This window comes from Leptodactylus fuscus, chromosome 8 (genome assembly GCF_031893055.1).
Source record: "Leptodactylus fuscus isolate aLepFus1 chromosome 8, aLepFus1.hap2, whole genome shotgun sequence".
Classification (NCBI taxonomy): Eukaryota; Metazoa; Chordata; class Amphibia; order Anura; family Leptodactylidae; genus Leptodactylus; species Leptodactylus fuscus.
Genome location: NC_134272.1, coordinates 25,316,278 through 25,332,894, shown reverse-complemented (window position 1 = coordinate 25,332,894; position 16,617 = coordinate 25,316,278). Strand labels below are relative to the sequence as shown.

General features: G+C 46.2%; 1 protein-coding gene across 1 annotated transcript in view; it reads right to left on the bottom strand.

The window, feature by feature from the left end:
* The window catches only part of ERBB4 (erb-b2 receptor tyrosine kinase 4), a 703,330-nt gene that overhangs the window by 305,433 nt on the left and 381,280 nt on the right, over positions 1-16,617 (bottom strand). The gene's annotated exons all lie outside the window — the stretch shown is intronic.

Sequence of the window (16,617 nt, the reverse complement as noted above, 5' to 3'; positions counted from 1 at the left end):
TAAAACACAATCCCCTAGACTTCAATGTGTGCCGGTCTTACAGTCTTACATTGAAATCAATGGCAGGCTTTTAAACCCATTGATTTTAATGTGTAGCACTCATAATACCGGCACACATTGAAGTCTATGGGATTGTGTTTTACAGCAGGTACTTTGACACGTGTTTACGTGTCTGAATGAGGGGAGCGTAAACTCTGTGTGAATGCTCCCTAATAGTTAATATTAGCCTTGCCTGTGTGATTGACATTCTATCTTCCTATCAGGTCTGTGCACAGGTTCTTCCTTCCTATTTATTGTTTGCTCACATTCACATTGGTGCTTGCTATTGACTCGTGCGTCTTTGCATTTCTCTTGCTGTTTGTCACTTGTATTCTTGTTCTTGACCTCTGGCTTAACCTTTGACTATTCTCTTGGATTTTGATTCTGTACTATGTTACTCGACTGTTACCGGACCCTTGGCTAGCTGACCTCCCTTTGTTGTTGTTTGTCTTGTCTGCATTCTGTGTTTTCAAGTATATAGGAAGGGCCCATCACCCAGTTGCAGCCTATTACTTAGGATAGGACCAGCAAACAGGAAGGGACAGTGGAAGGTTTCAGCTTAGGGCTCAATGTCGCTTGTGTCCCTCCCCCCAGAGTCCACCAGCAGCTACTGTGGAATTGCTGTCCTAGCAATTCCCTTACAGTGAAAGAGACATTTATGATGTTTTTCCCAAAATTAATCTATTGTCCTGCCACATGATATTGTCATAGACTGCCTGAAAATATAAGAAAATTGAATGAACTACATAAATAAATAGCATAGGTTGATGCAAGGGTATTTGTTATAGATGTCCCGATGGTCCATGACAACAATGTGGCAGAAGCAGTTGGAGAACACAAGGTATCTGTGTAGCACAGGATCACACCTTAAGAAGATGAGACTTAGAGAACATGTCTAGTACAAAGTAATGTTCTGGCAAAGTGGCTAGAAACCTTAAAAATATGTACTATATGTCTTCAGTTTAATCCAGAATGTTTCTATTCTCCTTGGCTAGTTGTGAAACTGAAATTTGTTTGGAAGGTTCCTAAAACAAGAGAACTTTTAGTCAATTCAGATTTTTATATCTACTTATTACTATATTTGGTTTGCAATAAATATATAGTGGGGAAGGTAGCTCAGTAGCAGCAGTGGTGCGGACCCAACCAGTCAAAGACAGGGAAACAAAATATGCAGGAAACAGGTTCATTTAGAAAAAAAATAGGAAAATAAATAAACCTTGACTTCAGGCACAAATGAGCAAATCAAAATACAGCCTTAATTTCAGGCAAAACAATAAAAAAACTAAATCCTGCTTGTCTGAGCACTAACTAAACAGAAATAATAAACTAACTATACATGTGGCTTACTACCAGCCACATGAACAAACTAACAAGCACAACACAGTCTCAACAGACTTAGAGTAACAGGACAGACCCAGATGCCTCCTCTCACTCCTCGAATCTGAATTGGAGTGCATAATATGGCCCAGTAATGAGCCAAGGACCCACACCTGGAGCTGAGGCCTACTCAAGACCCGCATTGGACAACACATAAGTTAAATACATGGAGATATAGTGAGGTTCCATCTCTCTCTCTCTCTCTCTCTCTCTCTGAATAATCAACGGTTGATAATTTTTTTGACAATTTCATACTATATGAGCATTGAATGGGTCATTCCTTGCAGTTGTACTGGTGGCATAATTCACTGCCTATATTTGATGCTTGTTACAACTCCATTGAACTGCCTTGAACAGTAGTTTCAATGTGGATTTTGTTATAAGTATGTTATGTGTGAACCTTGACTAATAGCGCCGATAGAGATCTTGAATGTTTAGTTGAGTCTGGCTAAATACATATATACACTCAGCAGATTTGTTGCGTCTGAATGGGGCTTTGAGAACTATATGCACATTCTGCAAAAACATCCTTATTCAGATGTACGGAATAGTATTTTCACTAACAAATTTTTGCAAAGAATCTGCCACGTGTAAACACAACCTAATGATGCCGCAATTCAATTATGAATTCTGGTACAGATGGCAACTTTGGGTTACGAAGTATCTTTGCTTTTGGAATAATACATGAATGGTGATGAGACTACGATGACATTTTGTAGCGTTTCGGCTTGTAAATGTAGATTTCGCTGTCAGTTCATTATAAGGTGTTGCCGCGCACACATTTTACTCCTCCGTTTCTGTTTAATTTTTTATCAATCACAGTTTAAAGTTTTGTTATCAAATTTGCAATGTATCTACTAAGTGCGCAAGAAGGAGATTGATTTTGCTTGTGCTCTGCTTAGACATGCAAATGTGTAAATGATGGGTGTTGTCAAAAATAAGGCAATGACACAAGAAAGCATCCATCATTTCTCAAGTTTTTAGGATCTAAAATGATTAAGAAGCTATTTGAGTGAATACATTTCATCGTAAACCCATTGTTCTGAAGTTACAAAAACCAAGATGAAAGGTATGATAAGATATGCCATAAAAGTACGTGAGAACATGGGTCCACTCTTGGGCCTTATTTTCTAAATTTATTTTACCGCACTGATAATGTTTACAGATGAGCGAACACTGTTCGGATCAGCCGATCCGAACAGCACGCTCCCATAGAAATGAATGGAAGCACCTGTGACGCCGGCCGGCCGCCGGCAAAGTCAGCGTCACAGGTGCTTCCATTCATTTCTATGGGAGCGTGCTGTTCAGATCGGCTGATCCAAACAATGTTCGCTCATCTCTAATAATGTTATATTTGTTATGGTGCATCATCCCACCCACTTTTAAGAAAAGTGGCAACAGTTATCCAAACAGGAAGAAGTAACATATTTGGAAGCAAATATGTCTATGTGCCAAAAATTTCAACTTTTGAAATTCCCTATTCACAATAAAAGTATAATATTTTGGATAGGGATATCTAAAATTTAGACAGTATAAGTAAATGCACCCGATTGTGTGCATCAGAGGAGAAGAGAGGAGTTCAGTGCTCCGCAAGGAATCATTTAACATCCCTATAAAGCTGTCAGTGAAACAGTGTAAATAGTCTCATTTTTACATGGGGGGGGGACATTTTTTTTAATAATGGAGTTCTTTAATTATGTTAGATAGCTTCTGGGACCTTATTTAAATATGGATACAAAAAAGAAGTAGTTAAAGAGGTTATCCAAGATCTGAAGGTAATTGATACTGATGACCTAACTACAGGATAGGTCATCAGTATCACATCGGTTAGGGGCCTCTTCCCTATCATCTGTTGTGGCAGCTATATGACTGGAAGTAGCTGTTATGTCAGTCCAGGTAGCTGCAACGGGGCTAAGGGATTGCAGTAGGGAATCTCGCCCTGCACTACTCCCACTAGCTAACCCGGTCCCTGCCTCACGGGTGTGGGTCGGCTGTACTCAGGCTAAGCCTGACCCCGACAGCTCCTCTCTCACTGATACCGTAGGCCTAGAGGGAAGTGGGAGAAGGAATGCCCTATAAGATCTCTAGGGACTGGAGACTAAAGGGGGTCACCCCTAACGAACAAGTGAAGCTGCTACTGACAGGGACTGACAAGGGTGTGCGCTGACTAACAACACAAGCAGCACACAGGAAACATGTAGGAAAGGATTCCCCAAACCAATATGGGAAGGAACCGTACACTAGGAAACAAACACAGGGAAACTGAGTAGAAATCAAAGGATAAGGCAATTCACTCACACAATCAACCAAAATCCGGCACTTCTGCCCATTTACCCATCCATCAAGGGTCAACCCGGCAGTCTGAGTACAGGAAATATGCACACCTCCCTCCTTAGTAGGTTTTCTCCCCTTACTCTCAATAGACCTGGGGTTATTACCCTCCTTGGCGAACCATTCTCTGGAGGGGCACACCCTTGCTAAATGTCCCATTCCTCCACACACAAAACAGCGTACTGTGCGGGACCCTTCACTCTTGGGTCTAGCACTTCGCACAGTGGCCCCAATCTGCATGGGTTGGTCCCCCGGGTCCTCTCCAAAAACAGAGAATTGAGGAGGGCTAACCCCCCCAGGACTCTTGTCTCCACGCTCCCGGAGGCGCCGTCCAACTCTAATTGCCAGCTGCATGGCCTCATCTAGATCTCCAGGAACAGGGTGAGAAACTAGATGATCTTTAACCTGGTCCGAGAGCCCTGTCTCAAACTGACTAAGTAGAGCGGGGTCATTCCAGTGTACTTCTGCTGCCCACCTACGAAACTCTGTGCAATATTTCTCTATAGCGTGATCCCCTTGCACCACACGTCGTAGGTTATACTCAGCCGTGCGTACCCTGTCTGGGTCGTCATACAGTAACCCCATTGTGGAGAAAAACGCCTCTACAGTTAGTAAGCAAGCTGAGTCGGCTGGTAACGAATGTGCCCAGATGAGGGGATCATCTCTCAATAAAGTAATAATAATCCCAACTCTCTGTACCTCAGAACCGGAGGAAAACGGCCGTAGCCGGAAATACAAAAGACAGTCCTTTTGAAATCGGAAAAAATCTGACCTCTTACCTCAGAAGGGTTCAGGTAAGCTGACTTTTGGCTCCAGAGGCCGACCCACAGGGGCGCTACTCACCTGCCTCTGTATGCCCTCCACCTGAGAGGCTGTGTGTTGAGCCAACTGCTGTACTTGAGATACGCCAGAAGCTTGGATGGCATCCATTCGTAGCTTGATCCCCTCCATCTCAGTGGAGATCTGCTGCACCGCCTGGTACAACTGTTTCAGGTCCGTCATAATGCAAACGAACCTTTCCTTTTTTTTTTTTTTTTTTTTTTTTTTTACCGGCTGAGTGTACTGTTATGTCAGTCCAGGTAGCTGCAACGGGGCTAAGGGATTGCAGTAGGGAATCTCGCCCTGCACTACTCCCACTAGCTAACCCGGTCCCTGCCTCACGGGTGTGGGTCGGCTGTACTCAGGCTAAGCCTGACCCCGACAGCTCCTCTCTCACTGATACCGTAGGCCTAGAGGGAAGTGGGAGAAGGAATGCCCTATAAGATCTCTAGGGACTGGAGACTAAAGGGGGTCACCCCTAACGAACAAGTGAAGCTGCTACTGACAGGGACTGACAAGGGTGTGCGCTGACTAACAACACAAGCAGCACACAGGAAACATGTAGGAAAGGATTCCCCAAACCAATATGGGAAGGAACCGTACACTAGGAAACAAACACAGGGAAACTGAGTAGAAATCAAAGGATAAGGCAATTCACTCACACAGTCAATTATACACGGAGGGAGGATTGGTGAACACAGAAGGGAAAACACACAAACCAACTTGTTCACCCAAAACCTCCCAAAAACCAACCACGGAACTTCCTCTATCCAAGATAACCACCTACTCCTCCTGCTAAGGCCTAGCTCTGTAAAAGCGACACTCAGCACAGAACCATGGGAGGCATGGGTTTAAATACAGAGTAGAGACCACTCCTCCCAGGTGCAAATGGGAGGACAGACTAATGAACCAGGAAATCAAGCTGCCTACCAACAGTGCGTGCGAGCAAGTCAGAAGGTGTGCACCAATACCCACGACACAAAATACTCCTAACAGGATCCTCCCCTCAAGGAGAAGACTCCGGATTCTCTAGGAGCATCCTTCTTCGGGAACTCCTTGTGGAATTTCTCCACGAGTCTGGGGGCTGACATATCCGACTCCAGCACCCAAGAATTATCTTCAGGACCGTATCCCTTCCATGCCACCAGATACCGTAGCTTCCCCCGAACATATTTGCTATCCAGAACTCGGGATATCTCATACTCCCCGGACTCAGAAACTGGTGGAACTTTAACTGGAGACGTTCCCTTCTTGGCCTTCTTTAACAAGGAGACATGAAACACCCGGTTTATCTTCCACCTTTTAGGTAGTTGCAGCTGCGCCGCCACTTCATTTACCATCTTGATGATCTTAAAAGGACCCACAAACCTGGGACTCAGCTTCTTGCTAGGAACCTTCAACCTGATATTCTTGGTGGACAACCAAACCATCTCACCAGGGAAGAACTGCAACTCCCCTCTCTTCTTATCCGCCTGGACCTTAGCCTGGTGCGACGCCCGCACCAGATTCTCTCGGATACGGGACCATACCCCTTGCAGCTTTTTAGAAAATAGCTCCTCCTCCGGAACTGGGGACGAAATGGAAGAAAATACTCCGAAAACAGGATGTCTACCACCGGAGCAAAAAAAAGGTGTGGTACCTGTGGCGTTGGAATCATGGTTGTTTAAGGAAAATTCTGCCAGGGGAAGAAAGTCAGCCCAATTATTCTGATTCTCTCGAACAAAACACCTCAAAAACTGTTCCACATCCTGATTCTTCCTCTCTGTTTGCCCGTTAGACTCCGGGTGAAACCCGGAGGAAAACGACAGTGTAACTCCCAACCTGCTGCAAAAAGCCCGCCAGAATTTAGCCACAAATTGCGGACCCCTGTCCGAAACAATCTCCTCAGGAAGACCATGCAACCTTACAATTTCTTTAATAAATGACCCTGATAGTGTCTTGGCACATGGCAGCCTGGAAAACGGGATCAAATGGCACATTTTCGTGAAGCGGTCAACGACTACCCAAATGACCGTGAAACCCTTAGACACTGGAAGGCCCGTGATGAAATCCATAGACAGATGAGTCCAAGGTGCCTTAGGAGGTTCTAACGGATGTAGAAGACCGTGGGGACGGGTATGCGACGCCTTGGCTCTTGCACAGACCGAACAATTTTGAACAAACTGCAAAACATCCTTACTCCACCCTGGCCACCAAAAATTCCTAGACACCAATCTCATGGTCTCTGAAACCCCCGGGTGACCAGCAAGAACCGACTCGTGACACTCCCTCAGTAGACTTTGTCGGAGAGTAGTTGGGACAAACAGCTTGTTTCTAGGTATCTTGGAAGGTGCAGCGTGTTGCGCTTCGATCAAGGCTCTCTCCAATTTCGTGCCCAATACTGCTACCACCACTCCATCCCCAAGAATAGTGGCCGGCGCCTCTCGTTCCTCCTCAGTCGACATATACCGGGATAAAGCATCAGCCTTAACATTCTTTGAACCCGGCACATAAGTCACGGTAAAATGGAACCGCGCAAAAAATAGAGCCCATCTGGCCTGCCGTGCATTTAATCTCTTCGCCGACCCAAGATAAACCAAATTCTTGTGATCGGTAAATACCTGGACTGGCCTTCTGGCCCCCTCCAGGAAATGACGCCAATGTTCGAACGCTAGTTTTATTGCCAGTAGTTCTCTATCTCCGATGTCATAATTCCGTTCAGAGGCAGAGAATTTCTTAGAAAAGAAGGCACAGGGATGCGTACCCTCCTCGAACTCCTGAGAAAGTACTGCACCCACCCCCACCGAGGAGGCATCCACCTCCACTCGGAAGGCCAACCTCTCATCCGGCTGTCTCAAAATGGGAGCGGAGGAGAATCGCTTCTTCAATTCTTCAAACGCGGCTAGCGCCTCTGGCGACCACTTAGCACAGTCAGCCCCCTTCTTAGTCAAGTCCGAGATGGGTTTCACAACCTCAGAAAATCCCTTAATAAACTGGCGATAATAGTTGGAGAACCCCAAGAACCGTTGGACCGCCTTTAGGTTCTCAGGTCGCGGCCACTCCAAGACTGCCCTGACCTTCTCAGGATCCATCTCGAACCCCTTGTCCGATAGGATATAGCCAAGGAAACATAATTTATTGACCGCGAACACACATTTCTCCAGCTTAGCACTTAATTGGTTAACCCTCAGGAGATTTAAAACCTCTCTCACTCTCTCCCAATGAGTCTCCAAATCCGGGGTGTAAATGAGTATATCGTCCAGATAGACCACAACCCCCCTCCCTATGACGGCACTTAGTACATCATTAATAAAATTCTGAAAAAACGCGGGCGCATTGGTTAGACCGAAAGGCATCACCAGATTCTCAAAGTGTCCTAGGGGTGTGTTAAACGCTGTTTTCCACTCATCCCCCTTCTTGATTCTCAGCAAGTTATACGCCCCACGTAAATCTATTTTACTAAACCAGCGAGCTCCCGTAATCTGGCTGAAAAGATCCGAGATCAACGGGATGGGATAGGGATTCCGCACCGTGATTTTATTAATCTCCCTAAAATCCAAACAAGGGCGCAACCCTCCATCTTTCTTCTTTACAAAGAAAAACCCCACTGCTACTGGGGACTTAGATGGGCGAATATGCCCCACCTCTAGACTCCCCTCAATATACTCTTTGAGCGCCTCCCTCTCCGGAATAGTGAGATTGTACAACCTTGTCTTGGGTAACACTGCATTAGGTATAAATTTAATCGAGCAATCATAGGTGCGATGTGGTGGTAATGTCTTGGCTGCCCTTTCCTCAAAGACCTCCCTGAACTCACACATTTCTTGAGGCAAATTGTCTATAGACAAAGACATCACGGATATGGGCAGACATCGACCATTACACCCATGCCCCCAAGAAACTACTGTCTCGGTCTCCCAGTTGATAATAGGGTTATGCTGCTTCAGCCAGGGCCACCCCAACACTACTTGTGCTGGTAATTTAGACAACAAGAACAAGTCAATCTCTTCCCTGTGGCCACCCACAATAAACTCCAGACCCTCCACCTGTTTGGAGATGACAGATTGCTGTAGAGGGGTCTTATCAATAGCCCACACCGGTATCTGAGACTTCAAGACCAAAGGACTCACCCTTAGTTGCTCGCAAAACTCTGAGTCAATAAGGTTGACTGCCGAACCACAATCAACCAAAATCCGGCACTTCTGCCCATTTACCCATCCATCAAGGGTCAACCCGGCAGTCTGAGTACAGGAAATATGCACACCTCCCTCCTTAGTAGGTTTTCTCCCCTTACTCTCAATAGACCTGGGGTTATTACCCTCCTTGGCGAACCATTCTCTGGAGGGGCACACCCTTGCTAAATGTCCCATTCCTCCACACACAAAACAGCGTACTGTGCGGGACCCTTCACTCTTGGGTCTAGCACTTCGCACAGTGGCCCCAATCTGCATGGGTTGGTCCCCCGGGTCCTCTCCAAAAACAGAGAATTGAGGAGGGCTAACCCCCCCAGGACTCTTGTCTCCACGCTCCCGGAGGCGCCGTCCAACTCTAATTGCCAGCTGCATGGCCTCATCTAGATCTCCAGGAACAGGGTGAGAAACTAGATGATCTTTAACCTGGTCCGAGAGCCCTGTCTCAAACTGACTAAGTAGAGCGGGGTCATTCCAGTGTACTTCTGCTGCCCACCTACGAAACTCTGTGCAATATTTCTCTATAGCGTGATCCCCTTGCACCACACGTCGTAGGTTATACTCAGCCGTGCGTACCCTGTCTGGGTCGTCATACAGTAACCCCATTGTGGAGAAAAACGCCTCTACAGTTAGTAAGCAAGCTGAGTCGGCTGGTAACGAATGTGCCCAGATGAGGGGATCATCTCTCAATAAAGTAATAATAATCCCAACTCTCTGTACCTCAGAACCGGAGGAAAACGGCCGTAGCCGGAAATACAAAAGACAGTCCTTTTGAAATCGGAAAAAATCTGACCTCTTACCTCAGAAGGGTTCAGGTAAGCTGACTTTTGGCTCCAGAGGCCGACCCACAGGGGCGCTACTCACCTGCCTCTGTATGCCCTCCACCTGAGAGGCTGTGTGTTGAGCCAACTGCTGTACTTGAGATACGCCAGAAGCTTGGATGGCATCCATTCGTAGCTTGATCCCCTCCATCTCAGTGGAGATCTGCTGCACCGCCTGGTACAACTGTTTCAGGTCCGTCATAATGCAAACGAACCTTTCCTTTTTTTTTTTTTTTTTTTTTTTTTTTACCGGCTGAGTGTACTGTTATGTCAGTCCAGGTAGCTGCAACGGGGCTAAGGGATTGCAGTAGGGAATCTCGCCCTGCACTACTCCCACTAGCTAACCCGGTCCCTGCCTCACGGGTGTGGGTCGGCTGTTCTCAGGCTAAACCTGACCCCGACAGCTCCTCTCTCACTGACACCGTAGGCCTAGAGGGAAGTGGGAGAAGGAATGCCCTATAAGATCTCTAGGGACTGGAGACTAAAGGGGGTCACCCCTAACGAACAAGTGAAGCTGCTACTGACAGGGACTGACAAGGGTGTGCGCTGACTAACAACACAAGCAGCACACAGGAAACATGTAGGAAAGGATTCCCCAAACCAATATGGGAAGGAACCATACACTAGGAAACAAACACAGGGAAACTGAGTAGAAATCAAAGGATAAGGCAATTCACTCACACAGTCAATTATACACGGAGGGAGGATTGGTGAACACAGAAGGGAAAACACACAAACCAACTTGTTCACCCAAAACCTCCCAAAAACCAACCACGGAACTTCCTCTATCCAAGATAACCACCTACTCCTCCTGCTAAGGCCTAGCTCTGTAAAAGCGACACTCAGCACAGAACCATGGGAGGCATGGGTTTAAATACAGAGTAGAGACCACTCCTCCCAGGTGCAAATGGGAGGACAGACTAATGAACCAGGAAATCAAGCTGCCTACCAACAGTGCGTGCGAGCAAGTCAGAAGGTGTGCACCAATACCCACGACACAAAATACTCCTAACAGTAGCCCTGTCTCTATTCAAGTTGGAGTGGGGCTGCAGTTCCACGTGCCATCACTACAGTGTACAGACCCAGTGTGCTCCACAGTAGCCCCTAGATAGTAGTATATGCTCAACAGTAGCCTCAACACAGCATTAGGTGCTCCACAGTGGCCCCTATACATCATTATATGCTCCATAGTGCTCCTCTAAATAGTATAATATGCTCCACAATGGCAGCACCCACAGTACAATATGCTCCCCAGAGTGGCCCCACACAGTATAATATGCTTCACACAGTGGCCCCACTCAGTATTATATGTTCCCCACAATGACTCCACACCCAGTATTATATGCTCCCCACAGTGGCTGCCACCCAGTATTATGTGCATCGCAGTGTCCTCACTCAGTATTATATGCTTCCCACAGTGGGCCCCACCCAGTATTATATGCTCTACAGTGGCCCAAACACATTATTATATGCTCCCAACAGCACCCCTCTGCTTCGGTGCTGTTATCTCTTCAGACCCCAGAGTATAGTAATCAAAATCTGTTATCTTCAGGATCATCGACCCTCTTTAGACGTCACTGCTGAGGCCTGTGATTGAGCCTCAGCAGTCACGTGAGGCACTCTGATATCATTACACTGCCGTGCTCCATCTGACTGCTGAAACCTAATCACAAGCCTCAGTCACATGACGGAACAGCACCAGAGAGGACACTGAGCCCAGGAGAGGTAAGTATATGTAATTATTATTTTAAGTCACCTCCCCTGGGCTGCCATCTATTGGAAAGGGCCTGGTGATATGCCAGGGTCCCTTTCCAATAACAGTTTGTATAGCGGTTGGGGAACCAGGCGTTCCCCGACCGCTATCATAGTGGTCCAGGCCCCTGGCCATCTCGCCAGGTCTGGTCCCGGTTGCACTCCCCTGTGATCGCAATCTTTACGCCACTATACAGAACTCCATACACTGTATACAGTTTCTGTTCTGCTCAGTGTAACGGTGGCCAAAACAGATGGTCGGAAGGGGTGAGCGTGTTGGACACCATCTGATCTGATACTGATGATAGGTCATCAGTATCAATGGCCTTCTGATCCTGGACAAACCCTTTAATTAAAAAAAAAACACCCTACGTATTGGAACTTTTTGAATTTTTTACCTATGCCTTTTATTTGTGTTGACCACAGTATTTGTCACTACGGTAAGTAGTTGATTGCAGAATATACATTACATACGTGTAAGTAGTTCATCATTTACATAGCACAGTAAATATTTCTTGTAAAACTTAGAAAAAAACAAAAAAGCTCTAAAAACTTAAACTATTTCCTGGGATGTAAAAGTACATTTAGTCTAAACAGTAGTTTAAAACAATCTGCTCACAGGAGGAGCCACTTCATCATGCGCCTGTTCTTCAAAGTGTTCTCTGAATGTTACATCTCAAGAGGTGCCGTAGATCACATGCACGTGCCAGGCTAAGCTCTTTCATGGGACACGCTTGAGAGAAATGTGAATTCTTGTTGGATCCATTATGCCTGCAGGGATGAGAGGATGATGCCGGCATCACTGCTGTCTGAGGAAGAGCAACATCTGGCTCTGTGGTGAGAGACGGTAGATGCTGTTTGAGGCTGTTTTCTCAATCAATCTCTCACAGATGATCCAGGCTTTGGGGAACGGGTCCTTTGTATTGATCATATTTATGTTACATTTCTATTTCATGCTGGTGATGCTTAATAGAGACACATACTGAGAACAACACGGCGGGGCTTCAATGATAGATGTAAATAAACATCAGGTCGCCCAGTCGGGATGGGGATAAACACATGGTGCCCATAGTAAAATCCCCGGCCGAGTAGAGCTGCCCTTGTATTTATGGCCAAAAAAAAAGTTCAGCATAAACATAATAGTTTTCTGTTTCTTGTCAAAATACAGTTTCTTTTTGCATCTGTGAAAGCTGCCCCTTCTCTACGGGCAGGGGCGTAACTACTGGAAACGGCTGCCACAGGGCCCAGGACATTAGGGGGCCCAGACTACCGCTGTGGATTTTTAAAATGTATTTATTTTTAATAGGCCATTACCTGATCGAGTTACCTATTTATGTTTTGATCCTGCCTCCTGATCACGGGCACCGGCATTTTCCCTTCTGTGGTAAGTGAGGCCATGGGCCCACGACCCCCACAAACACTATCATTATACTCTGCGTGGTCTTTTCAGAGCATGTCAAATGTTCACCTTGGGACCCCATCATTCCTAGTTACGCCACTGTCTATGGTTAGAGATGTTATGGAACACGTGCTGGCGCAAGGCGCGGACGGCACACCAAGAGAAGTAGTGACGACTAGGGACAGCATAGCGAGGTGCCGCAGCTGTCATCAGGTCACAGAAGGCCTGAGTCTCCACTAGCATAATCGCCAACATCTCCAGGGTCAGCAGTTTTGAGATGTGGACGTTTAAGGCTTCCGCATGTGGGTGGGTTGTGCTGTACTTCTGCCTGCGATCAAACATCTGGGAGATGGAGATTTGCTGGGAATAGGCGCATAATGTTGCAGGCAAAAGGAGCAGAGGCAGGAAAAGGGGAGGATGAGGGTGAAGTTTCCAAAGTGTCAGAGGCAGATGTGGAGGTGTCCTGGCTAGTGGTCTGGACTGTAGCACTGGAAACAGCAGAAGAGTCAGTATTGGCAACTCCGGCCGATGATTGTCCTGCGTTTGTTCTCTCCCACTGAGTCCAGTGCTTGCCTTACAAATGACGGTGCATGGTTGAGGTTGTCAGGTTGCTTTTCTCAGAGCCCCTATTCAGTTTTGTGTTGCACAGTGTGCAAATTGCACTCAGTTTGTCTTCCGCACATACGTTGAAAAATCTCCACACCATCAAGGAACGTGGCCTTGATAGGGGAGTTTTTTTTGACTGGCTAGGACAGGGAACATCTTCGGCCTTGCTGGCTCTGGCCTGGCTTCTGTGAAGCAGCTGTCCTGTGCCTCTAGACATGACTCTGCCACTAGACACCTTTTTTGGTGTTGCGTTTGCCTCCAGATCTACACTGCTTTCCACACTACACATCACCCCTGTCCAGGTTGGGTCGGTGGCCTCGTCGTCCACCACCTCCTCTTCCAATTGCTCAATCTCCTCTTACTGTAAACCACACATAACCACAGCCTGCCCTGATGGTAACTGTGTCTCGTCACCATCACTGAGGCTGAGAAACGCTTGTTGCAAGTCCACAACCACAAAATCGACAGGAGATGGTGGATGCTCCAGTTTTTGGGCATCAGGACAGAGAAATTCATCTGTTAGCTCCTTGGATTTGTGAAGTGGTTGAACAGAGTCAAAGAGTGGAAAAGGACCCAAAAACAGCACCTGGGAGGGGGCAAGGGTGGAATGACTCCTCTGGGAAGATTGGGCATGTTGGGAGGATGAAGGGGCAGATTCTTGGGTATGAACTAGACTGGAGGTAGTGGCTGACTGGCTGGTGGAAAAGCCGCTGGAAGCATTATCCACTAGCGCTTGTAACATCTGTATCTGGTGCTCGGCCCTGCACCCTGCTTAACATTGCCATCAAACCAGGGATTGTGGATGAGCACAGTGCTGGCTGCCCCTCACCAGTAGGCATTGCATCTTCAGTAACTTGAACGTGGCCTGGGCCACCAGCTGGTTTCCTGGGCATCAGGACAAAGAAATTATTCTGGTACCTCTTGGGAGGGGGCAAGGGTGGGATGACTCTACTGGGAAGATTGGGCATGTTGGGAGGAAGGAGGGGCAGACTGGAGGTAGTGGCTGACTGGCTGGTGGAAAGCAGCTGGAAGCATTATCCACTAGCCCTTGTAACACCTGTTCCTGGTGCTCGGGCCTGGTCTGCGTTGCACCCTGCACCCTGCTTAACGCAGCTATAAAGTCAGGGATGGTGATGAGCGCATGCTAATGTTTCTTTAGGTTTAAATTTGTGTTTCTGTCTATATTAATGTAGAGGAAAGAAAGTTTCCAAGTATTTTTCCACTTTCCATAGAGGTTCTATTGAGTTTGGAAAGTGTCTAGTTGATAGGCTGTGATAGTGGGGTACTCCTGGGACTTGGGCATGTTAGATGCACCCAGGCATGCTTCCCCTGCTGTCCCAGTTGCATTCCAGAGGTGTTGGCATCATTTCTTGGGTTGTCATTGTGGACTTGGTGACTTCGTCGAATTTGGGTGTCCCCTGAAACAAGCATTTTTACCCCATAGACTATAATGGGATTCAATATTCGGTTGAATAGTTGAATATTGAGGGGCTACTTGAAACGAATATTGAATATAAAATATTTCACTACTCGCTCATCTCTAATGGTAATGAGAAATAACCATCTTTTATATGACTGTTACTGGCTCTGTTACAGCCAACCATTAAATTCCTTTAGTGAAATATTTGCTTATCCTAGAAGGGCTGGGAGCCAATTTCTTGTCTTTGTATGTCACCATAGGCATGTACAGATCTATCCCTCTCTAAAAGCTTGCCTAATCCTCGAGCGGAAAACACAATGTTTGGAGTGTAAATAGCATAGAAGTGATTTCATGGCTGTTGTTTACAAGGTCATAAATGAGATTAGCACAAAATTAAAATAATCAAAATTAATATCCTGCTCCATTCAATGTTTTTCTTCTTTCCAATTTTGTTCAACCTGGCATCGGATAATAGATAACCTTTCCTGCCTGTTGTTTGCAAATCTACCTTCATGATTCACGTTGCATGCACTCATTCCATTATAAATAACACGGCGTTTCGGAAGCTCCTCCCACTGCAGGCTATCTTTCTTCACCTGATAGGAGCACACGTTTAATTGCAATGCAGTTCAGAACGGAGGAGAAGTATGTTTTGACACTGGTGATAATGTAACAAATTCGTTTTCAAGGATGTTTTTTCTTTCAATTCCCTGGAAATGCACCAAGGAGGATAAAGCATCTGAAAACATCTACAGCTTCATTTGCTACACTAAACAAAACATATTAACCCAGTAGTTTTCTTTCTAAGACGTGCAGAATTGGGAGCATTTAGTTACAAGATACCCCTGGGATTTTGGTGCTATTTGAGAGGAATCTGTAATGTGGCAGGGTCAAATGTTGCTGATAGAGCAAACTAGGTCTAAAGCACCACGTTGCGGAAATGCAGCTTTTTTTGTTGCAGATTTCGTTACGGTTTTTTGTACCAAAGCAAGAAGTGGAGCAAAAGGTAGAAATATAAGAACTTCCTATATATTTCCCTTTCCACTTATGGCCATTCTTGGCTTTGGCTCAAAAAAAAAGGAACAAAATGGGCAACAAAAAAATGTGTTTCCGCAACGTGGGGCACTTTTTGAGGTGGGAGTTGTGCAACTGACAAAGCGAAGCTTTAATCCATCGTGCACCCTTTTTACAAGTGCCCATAAAGCTGAAGAGTAGAGATGAGTGAGTAGTACTCGATCGAGTAGATATTCGATCAAATACTACGGTATTCAAAATATTCGTACTCGATCGAGTACCACTCGCTATTCGAATGGAAAAGTTTGATGCAGAACCAGTATTGACTGGCCGAATGCTATACAGTCAGCCAATCAACGCTGGTTCTTCTCCTACCTTTAGAAGTCTTCTCCATGCAGTTTCCCCATGGCGTCTTCCTGTAGTGCGGGCATGCGCAGTTGGCTCTGCCCAGGCCCAATGCCTGGCAGAGTGAATTCAGAGCCGGAAGATGCCGCGGGGACGCTGCACGGAGAAGACTGCTCGTAGGATCCAGCCCGACCCTCACTCGTGGACTTGGTAAGTATAATTTGATCGAATGTTGCCTACCCCTGAAACGAGCATTTTCCCCCCATAGACTATAATAGGGTTCGATATTCAATTCGAGTAGTCGAATATTGAGGGGCTACTCGAAACGAATATTGAATCTTGAACATTTTACTGTTCGCTCATCTCTACTGAAGAGCAGTAAGCGATTCCACAACCCTTCCCCCTCTCAACTGTATGACTGCTATAACCAAAGCTGTCATGTCCGAGTCAGAGTTAGCTCAGTTTTGGGTAGAGTCAGAGTTGGAAAAAGAAATACCAAATCAGACTTCAAATTAAATGATTATT